General features: G+C 39.7%; 1 pseudogene; it reads left to right on the top strand.

Annotated features, from left to right (window-relative positions):
- Window positions 1–3,920: 3,920 nt before the first annotated feature.
- Window positions 3,921–8,675, top strand: LOC122729063 (annotated as a pseudogene).
- The last annotated feature ends 1,734 nt before the right edge of the window (window positions 8,676–10,409 follow it).

Below are 10,409 nucleotides of genomic sequence, written 5' to 3'. Positions count from 1 at the left end.
TGATATGAGCATTTAGAGAAATGTTTTCCCCTAATGCTTTGGTTGTGTCTTATTTTTGGACTATCTTTTTTTTTTTTTGAGGGGCAATGAGGGTTAAGTGAATTGCCCAGGGTCACACAGCTAGTAAGTGTCAAGTGTCTAAGGCTGAATTTGAACTCAGGTCCTCCTGAATCCAGGGGTGCGGTGCTTTATTCGCTGCTCCACCTAGCTGCCCCCTTCATCCATTCTTTTTTTTTTTTTTTTGAGATATTTTATTTTTTCCGTTACATGTAAAGATAGTTCTCAACTTTTGTTTATACATGCTTTACAATTTCAGATTTTTCTCCCTCCCTCCCTCCCCTCCCTCCCCCCTCCCCTAGACAGCAGGTAATCTGATATAGGTTATATCTATATATATCTATACATATACATATAGATATATATATACACACACATATATATACACATAATAACATTAATCCTATTTCTGCATTAATCCTGTTACAAGAGAAAGAATCAGAGCAGTGATGCAAAACCTCAAAATAGAAAAAAAAAACAACAGCACCCAAAACAAAAGAAATAATATGGTTCAATCAGCATCTATACTCCACAGTTCTTTCTTTCTTTTTTTTTCTTGGATTTGGAGATCCTCTTCTATCATGAGTTCCCTGGAACTCTTCTGTACCATTGCATTGGTGAGAAGAATATAGTCCATCACAGTAGGTCAACACTCAATGTTGATGATACTGTGTACAATGTTCTTCTGGTTCTGCTCATCTCACTCATCATCAGCTCACGTAAGACCCTCCAGGTTTCTCTGAACTCTTCCTGCCCATCATTTCTTACAGCACAATAGTATTCCATTGTATTCATATACCACAACTTGTCCAGCCATTCCCCAATTGATGGGCACCCCCTCAACTTCCAATTCCTTGCTACCACGTAAAGAGCAGCTATAAATATTTTTGTACATGTGGGTCCCTTTCCCCCTTCCATGATTTCTTTGGGCAAAAGACCTAAAAGTGGAATTGCTGGGTCAAAGGGTATGCACAGCTTTGTTGCCCTTTGGGCATAATTCCAAATTGCTCTCCAGAATGAAGACTCCAGCTTCTGGGATAGGAACTCAGTATTTGACAAAAACTGCTGGGAAAACTGGAAGATAGTATGGCAGAAATTAGGCATAGACCAACATCTTACACCTTATACTAAAATAAGGTCAAAATGGATACATGATTTAGACATAAGAGGTGATACCATAGGTAAATTAGGAGAGAAAGGAATAGTGTACCTATCAGATCTTTGGAAAGGAAAACAGTTTTTGACCAAACAAGAGATAGAGTATATTATAAAATGCAAAATGGATGATTTTGATTATATTAAATTAAACAATTTTTGTACAAACAGAAGCTATGCATCCAAAATTGGAAGGGAGGCAGAAAACTGGGAAACAATTTTTGAGGCCAGTGCTTCTGATAAAGGCCTCATCTCTAAAATATATAGGGAATTAAATCAAATTTATAAGAATCCAAGTCATTCCCCAATTGAGAAATGGTCAAAGGATATGAACAGGCAGTTTTCTGATGAAGAAATCTAATTAATTTTTAAACTATGTTTCAAAGGCCCTTTACTGAATATAATTTTTATTTTTATTATGGTCAGAAAAAGATACATTTAAGATTTCTGTTATTCTTCATTTGTTTGTGAGATTTTTATGTCTTAATACATGGTTAGTTTTTGTAAAGGTGACATGCACAACTCAGAATATAAATGTTTATATATGAAATAAAATTATATATACATATGTGTATATGTGTATGTATGTATGTAAGTATATAACTCCATTCTATTCCCATTCAGTTTTTTCCAGAGGTCTATCATATCTAATTTTTCTAAAATTCTATTCATCTCCTTGACTTCTTTCTTGTTTATTTTATGTTTAGATTTATCAAGGTCTGAGAGGAGTTAATTGAAATTCCCCACTAGCATAGTTTTAATATTTCCTCCTGTAACTCCTTTAACTTTTCCTTTAAGCAAAAATCATTTAGATGCTGTGCCATTTGGTGCACAAATGTTCACTACTGATATCAATTCGTTGTCTATGATTCATTTTAATAAAATGTAGTTTCCTTGTATCTCTTTTAATTAGGTCTGGTTTTACTTTCACTTAGTCTACCATGAATGATATAATTTTTTTGGGGGGGGCAATGGGGGTTAAGTGACTTGCCCAGGGTCACACAGCTAGTAAGTGTCAAATGTCTGAGTCTGGATTTGAACCCAGGTACTCCTGAATCCAGGACTGGTGCTTTATCTACTGCGCCACCTAGCCGCCCCCTATAATTTTTATTATGATTGCTACCCCATGCCTTTTTTTACTTCAAATGAAACAGAATAGATTTTGCTTCAGTACTTTGTTTTAACACTATGTCTATCCTGTTTCAAGTGTGTTTCTTGTAGAGAACAAGAAGAAACAATGGTTTCTAATCCTTTATCCCCATTCACATTCATAGTTATGATTGATAATTGTGTATTTTTATCCTATTCTCATATATGTATCCTTCTCTTTTTTACCCTGTCCCCTCTTCAAGAATCTGTTTTACTTCTGACCACTGTCTCCCTTAATCTACCCTTCTTTTTACTCCCTCCCTACCTTTCTCTTAACTTCTTTCCCTCCCACTTCCCTGTTGGGTAATATAAATTTATCTTATCAATTCAGATGAGAGTGAGATTCAAATGTTGCCCACTCCCTGTCATTGCTGCATCATTATATAAAAACTTCCTTTTGTGCCACATTTATGTGAAGTAATTTTCCATATTCTTCCTCTCCCTTTCCTCCTCTCCCAGTATTTTTCTCTTCCCCACCCATTCCTTTCTTCCCTTCTTCTTTTGAGACTGTACCAAATACAACAGACTCATGCTCAGGTTCTCAGTCTAACTAGACTCTTTCTTTTTTTTCTTTTTTCTTTTGGGCAGGGCAATGAGGGTTAAGTGACTTTCCCAGGGTCACACAGCTAGTGTCATGTGTCTGAGATCGTATTTGAACTCAGGTCCTCCTGAATCCAGGGCTGGTTCTCTATCCACTGTGCCACCTAGCTGCCTCTAGAATCTTTCCTTTTTTTTTTTTTTTTGGTGAGGCAATTGGGGTTAAGTGACTTGCCCAGGGTCACACAGCTAGTAAGTGTCAAATGTCTGAGGCCGGATTTGAACTCAGGTGCTCCTGAATTCAGGGCTGGTGCTCTATCCACTGCGCCACCTAGCTGCCCCTAGACTCTTTCTAAGACCCTCAGTGATGATAAAGTTTTGAGGGGTTACTTGTATTATTTCCTTACATAATAGTGTTAATCATTTAACCTTGCTTGGTCTCTTACAATTTCTCCATCATATTTAATTTTTTATGTTTCTCTTGAGTTTTGTATTTGAACATCACATTTCTATTCAGCTCTGGTCTTTTCTTTAGGAATATTTGAAAGTCCTCCATTTCATTAGATATCCTTTTTTTTTAAACTTGTAGGATTATACTCAGTTTTCCTGGGTAGATTGTTCTTGGTTGTAATCCTAGCTCCTTTGCACTCGGAATGTCATATTTCAAGCCCTCCATTTCTTCATAGTGGTGGCTGCTAAAACTTGCATGATTCTGACTGTGATGCCAAGGTACTTGATGTCTTTCTTTTTGGTTACTTGCAGGATTTTCTCCTTGACCTGAGAGTGCTGGATTTTGTCTACAATATTTCTGGGAATTTTCATTTTGGGATTTCTTTCAGGAAGTGACTGGTGAATTCTTTTGATTTCTATGTTTCCCTCTGATTCTAAGATATCTTATCTGGGTAGTTTTCCTTTATAATTTCTTGAAATATGGTGTCTAAGCTCTTTTTTTTGTTGTTCATGGTTTTAAAGGTAGTCCAATAAGAACTCCTATAAGAGCTCTTCTCTTCCACGGTGGCTCTGAGGTCAAAATGCAGTTCAGTTCCTTTGTGACATCTGACTGGAGCAAGAACCGCAAGAGGCATTTCAATGCCCCTTTCCACATATTGAGGAAGATTATGTGTTCTCTTTCAAAGGAGCTGAGGCAGAAGTACAATGTCCGCTCCATGCCCATTTGAAAAGATGAAGTCCAGGTAGTTCAAGGACACTACAAAGGACAGCAGATTGGCAAGGTAGTCCAGGTTTACAGAAAGAAGTATGTGATCTACATTGAGCATGTGCAGTGAGAGAAGGCTAATGGCACAATGGTCCATGTGGGCATTCATCCCAGCAAGGTGGTTATCACAAGGCTAAAACTGGACAAAGATCACAAAAAGATCCTTGAACGGAAAGCCAAATCTCGCCAAGTAGGAAAGGAGAAGGGTAAATATAAGGAAGAAACAATTGAGAAAATGCAAGGGTAAAAATTACATGACTGTAATTAAATTTCTAGACTGGACAAAAAAAAAAAGAATTCCTAGAAGAGTTAAAGCAAGACCTAAAGAAAGAACTCTGGCCTGACCCAGGTTTGGCTCTGTCACCTTGTATGTGGTTGAGTTTCAGGAGAGTACTGTTGGACTTGGTTACTGTGAGCCTGCTGGCAGGTTCTTCAGGGTCAGAGTGACTTAACGGTTGGTTCCCCTTTGGTCTGGGTCTCCTACCCTGGTTATTCCTCTAAAGGTTTATGTGCTAAAGGCTGGAACTGAGTCATTGCTTCTCTTCTGTGTTCAGAACCACACAGCCAAGTTTCTGAAATTTGTCTTGTGCTCAGTACATAGCAATGGCTCAGTGTTGGGTCCTGGCCACTCTTCTCTGACCTGGATCTATGACCTGGAACTGGGTCATGGGTGACAGAGCCACCAGATGGTACCTGTCCCTGTTCCCAGAGCTAGTTCACGGGCCCCTTGTGATCTCATTCTGTCCCAGGGCTTCCTTCCCTGGGCCTTCCTCATCCCTCTCTGGGCACTAGAATATACCCACCACTACTGATTTTTCTTGGATTTACCAACCACAATTCATTAGGGTACATTTACAGGTTATTGTGGAGTAGGTGTGTTGAGAGAGCTAAACAAAAATGTTGATTCTCTTCCATCCTGAATCTGCCTCTCACAACAAACATCATTTTTACATATTTTTATTTCATTAAATATTTCCCAATTACATGTAAATTTTTTTAAAACATTCCCTTTTAAAAATTTTGAGTTCTAAATTCTTTTCTTCCTTCCACCCATCCATCTCCCATTGAAAAGGCAAGAAATATGATATCAGTTCTATGTGTGAAATATTTCCATATTAGCCATGCACAACAAGCATTTTTTAAAAGCACACACTATGTGCCAGGCTCTGTATACTAAGTGCCTAAGAGATAGAAAGAAAAGCAAAAAGCAGGGCAATTTTGTTGCTACTTTGTTAAACAATGTACACTTTTTAAAAAGTATATATTAGGGGGCAGCTAGGTGGCACAGTAGATAAAGCACCGGCCTTGGATTCAGGAGGACCTGAGTTCAAATCTGGTCTCAGACAATTGACACTTACTAGCTGTGTGACCCTAGGCAAGTCACTTAACCCTCATTGCCCTGCACCCCCCCCCAAAAGTATACATTAACAAGTTCATGGTTTTATGTCCGATCCTCTTTTTTGATCTGTGCATATTGAAATGTTTGTGTTTATTCATGATCATTAAGCTTGTAATAAAAAATAAAAATTAAAGAAAATTACTTCATCTGTTGGGCAATCAGGAAGGAGCTGAGACAAGGAAAATTCTCTAGGGAATTTACACCTTGTCTAGGAGACAGAAAAGGAAGCAGGAGCTTATCTACTTTCTTCTGGTGCATGGCTGGGCATGCCCTTGGTCCATTATCCCACTGATCCTCACAACAACCCTGTGAGGTAGGTACCATGGGGAGTATTACCCTTATTTTACGGGTGAGGAGAGAAGAAAAAGGATCTGTAACAAAATACAAGCAGGTCAGACGGTTCAGGAAGTGTGGGGTTCAGTTGTGGATACCACATGTGAAGAGGGACATTGGTAAACTAGAGAGCCTTCAAAGGAAGTTGGCAACCATGATTTTGAAGGGCCTTGAGTCCTTGCCAGTTGTGGATGGGTCAAAGGAACTGCAGATGCTCAGCCTGAGGGAGAGAAGACTGGGGACTAGGGGTTAGGGTGACAATGGGCATAATCAAGCAATCAACAAATATTAAGGTTTTTAATTCTGAACTTAACAAATACTAAATGAAATGAGCATTTTCTCACACATAGTTGACAGAAAAAAGATCATATGTGGAACTGTGGTTCTCTTTTATGTACAGCTTACTTTAAAAAAAACCCTATATAATAAACATATGAAATATAGAATAAATACATAAATAAGTAAATATAACAAATAAATGTAGGTTTCTAGGTCGTGCAATAGATAGAGCAATGGACCCGAAGTCAGGAAGACTCATCTTCATGAGTTCAAATTCAGTTTCAGACACTCACTTCACCCTGTTTGCCTCTGTTTCCTTATCTGTAAAACCAGCTGGACAAGGAAATGGCAAACTGCTCCAGTATCTTTGCCAAGAAAACCCCAAATGGGGTCTCAAAGAGTCAGACACAACTGAAATGACTGAACAATAATGACAAAACATATAAATATATACTTAAATGTAAGCAAATCCAACATATAGCTCTTTTTTTTTTTTGTGAGGCAATTGGGGTTAAGTGACTTGCCTAGGGTCACACAGCTAGTAATTGTTAAGTGTCTGAGGCCGGATTTGAACTCAGGTCCTCCTGACTCCAGGGCCGGTGCTCTATCCACTGCGACCTCTCGCTGCCCCAACATATAGCTCTTAAAGCTCTCCTACTTGTCAGAGATTCCTTCTAGGCATTTTTAAAAAGATGGTTTAATGACCCTATTTTCTTTCCTTTTTCCTTCCTTTTTCTTTCTCTTTCTCATTCATTCTCTCTCTCTCTCTCTCTCTCTCTCTCTCTCTCTCTCCTTCCTTCCTTCCTTCCTCCCCACCCCCCACCCCCAAATCAATTCCTCAGGCCTGTACTTTCTAGCTTGGTACAGATTACTAGAACTGCTTTGGCTCTACAGAACCAAGAGTCATCTTCTATGACACAATCAATAATCAGTCAACATTTATTAAGCACCTACTATATGCCAGGCACTGTGCTAAGTGCTGGAGATACATAAGGAGGCAAAAGACAGCCCCCGCCCTCAAGGAGCTCACAATCTAATGGAGAGGAGCTTCCATAGTGAATCCTGGGTTGGCTTAAGCAAAGGTTACCTCATAAATGGTTAGTCTCCCCTTGGGGGGACAGAAAGATCATTCAAGGCAGAGACTGTCTCCTCTCCCTTACAATCCCCCTTAGAACTGAGTAGAAGGTGTAATTATACCAAGCAAGAGCACTCCTGGGGGTGTGGGAGAATCTTGACAACACAGCCTCTAAAGTCTTGCCAGATCAAAGTCTCCTCTAATCCTGATTCCTCTGACTATGAAATCATAGGATGATTGCCCTCAGTCACGAGATCATTTTCCCAGAAACCTTGGGCCACTTCTTTCTCCATTCAAATGACTTGGCGGCTCACCTGGCTGCCACCTGTTATTTCTATTGTCAATCTAATCGGACAGCTGTATCCCAGGCTGAAGGGGGTTGGCTTATTTACTCTTTCTAATCAAAAGATTTATCCTTTGGGTGCTCAATTTACTCTCCCCATGCCCTTCCTGCTTACACCAAAATCCTTTTATATCCAACTTATCAATGATTTTCCCTATCCCTTTCCACTGTTAGACACTTGGAGCTGGGAGGGACCTTCACTGTCTAGTCCAATACCTTTGCTTTACAAAGGAAGAAACTGAGGTCCTGTGAGCAGCCCCTGCACTTCCAGCCTGGGAGAGTTAGAGAAGTTCCCCATCACTGGAGTTATTTGGGAAGAGGCTAAACGGATGGTGGAGTAGAAAGAGTCCTGAATTTGCCATCAGAACCCTGGGTTCTAAGTCCCTTTTCTGCTACTCATTACCTGTGTGATGATGAGCAAATCACTCTACTTTTCTGAACCCTAGTGTCGTCTTCTATAAAAATGAAGGGACTGGGCAGCTAAGTGGCACAGTGTATAGAGCACCGGCCCTGGAGTCAGGAGGACCTGAGTTCAAATCCAGCCTCAGACACTTAACACTTACTAGCTGTGTGACCCTGAGCAAGTCACTTAACCCCAATTGCCTCACTTAAAAAAAAAATGAAGGGACTGGACTTCCCAGGTCCCAATCATAGGGTGTGCTATGATGAGCAATCACACCACCTAGCCAACCTCCTCCTGACAGTGAGGGAAACCCCACTGCCTCCGGAGGCATTTTCTAATGGAAGGTCATGATTTTGAAGAAGAAACCAAACTCTCAGAAGAGGTTCCTCTGCACTGCACTAAGGAGTCGTGCTGCAGTCCCGGAAATGCTCTCTTGGCCTGGTAGGCAGGAGGACCAGCCGCCAGGAAATTGCAAATATTTAACAAATATTTCTCATGTGCCAGGTACTGTGCTACACAATAAATAGAAGACAGAAGGATGAAAGAGATAAGAAGCCTCCCTCCCCACCCACCAGCCTGGCCCCTATCACTAAGGGGGAGCAATCCACCATGGCCGCCAACTGCCATCAGAGGGAAGCCAAGCCCCAGAGTCCCAGGCCACTGTCCCTGCTTCCAGCTGGTTTCCTCACAGCTATCGGCCAGATGTCGACCCCTCAGACTCCCTACTAGTTGATTAATCATGCTTATAGTTCTCAATGACTTTTGTTACAGATTGGAATTGCGTGGCTGCATGTTGTTGTTGTTCAGATCTGTGATTCCATTCATGTTAAGTACTCCCTGTATAGAAATGCCACCCACCAAATCAGGCCAATAAGCAAGCATTTATCAAATACCTACTGTATACTAGGAATTAGGGATACAAAGACAAAAATGAACCTGTCCCTGCGCTCAAGATTTATATTCGATTAGAGTCTCTTTGTAATGATATAGTGTTAAAGATAAGAAAGGCCAAGTAAAATGAGTGTCACAGGGCCAGACCACAGCAGAAATGGGACATGAACCCACCTCTAAGTCATTCCCAACTCTAAGGCCAGCCCAGTAGCCAATATGTGACTCTGTTCATGATTTGTACAGATCGCTATGTCTTATAATCAAACAGCAAAATGATCAAAAGAGAATAGCTGTCAAAAGAAGAAATCCGAACTGTTAACAGCCATATGAAATAATGTTTTCCAATGACAGGTCATCAGCTCCAGGTCATCTCGGCAGGAACTTTTCAAAGATTATAAGATCCTTTCAACAATATTTCAGGGTCTTCCATAAGTCATAAGACCTTAATGTTTGACCATCAGTATCTTGGATCCAAGGGAGTTGTGGGTTTGAAGCAAAGGTCACAAGGGAGTGGATAGCAGTGATTCATAAGATTTATGGGTATTACACAAGCAAATGAACTTTATTACATTTCTAACAGTATGAATCTAGCTGATAAATATAAGTAATCTAATCATCAATACATAGTGGATTAAACATTCTTAACTTTTATCCTAATAGTGTTAAGGGCTAAAATTCTAGCCATCCTGTCTAAAATATCTAATCAGTGGTCGCCAATAAATTATAAGCTTTAGCAAGAGTTAGACTTTTAAGCATTTATTAAGGAGAATAAGAATTTGGTAAAGAGAGAGAGAAAGGCCTAGATTCCTATCTATTAAAGGGAGAGCACATTTCTAGCTCCACTCTCCACCAGCGTCCTCAGGAAAGAGAGGGGGACTGAGCGCCAGTCTCTTCCTTCCTCCTCCCACTAGCCCGCGTCACTTCCTGATGCCAAAGAAAAGACTCCTGGTCTTGCCCTCAAAGACCTTCGCTTCATGGGCGGAACTCTTCTACAGTAAGTCTCCAGCAGGTGGCGTCATTCCAATCGTTACAATAGCATTAACATACATAACTAACTTAAACTTAATCCTATACTGCTTAATTCATTAATACAATAACTAATATCCATCAAATCAAAATAAAATGAATAAATACTGATTAACTTGAATAGGGGGATCAAAATCATTGTCCCAAATAACAAGGTACTCTAATAAATATCAACTATTATTATTTTTTAATGTGAAATAATAGTATTTTATTTTTTCTAATTACATGTAAAGATAGTTTTCAACATTCATTTTTTAAATAAGATTTTGAGTTCCAAATTTTTCTCACTCTCTCACTCCCCTGCCCCCTACCCAAGACATCAAACAATGTGATATAGGTTATATATATATACAATCATGTTAAATATTTCTGCATCAGACATGTTGTGAAAGAAGTTACAGAACAAAAGGGGAAACCACATCCCCCCCCAAAAAAAACCCAAAACACGCAAAAAAGTGAAAATAGTCTGCTTCGATCTTCATTCAGACTCCATACTTGTTTCTCTGGATGTGGAGAGCATTTTCCATCATGAGTCCTTTGGAATTG

Source organism: Dromiciops gliroides, chromosome 5 (genome assembly GCF_019393635.1).
Source record: "Dromiciops gliroides isolate mDroGli1 chromosome 5, mDroGli1.pri, whole genome shotgun sequence".
Classification (NCBI taxonomy): domain Eukaryota; kingdom Metazoa; phylum Chordata; class Mammalia; order Microbiotheria; family Microbiotheriidae; genus Dromiciops; species Dromiciops gliroides.
Note: the sequence above shows the minus strand (reverse complement) of the source record. Positions and strands in the feature narration are given on the sequence as shown.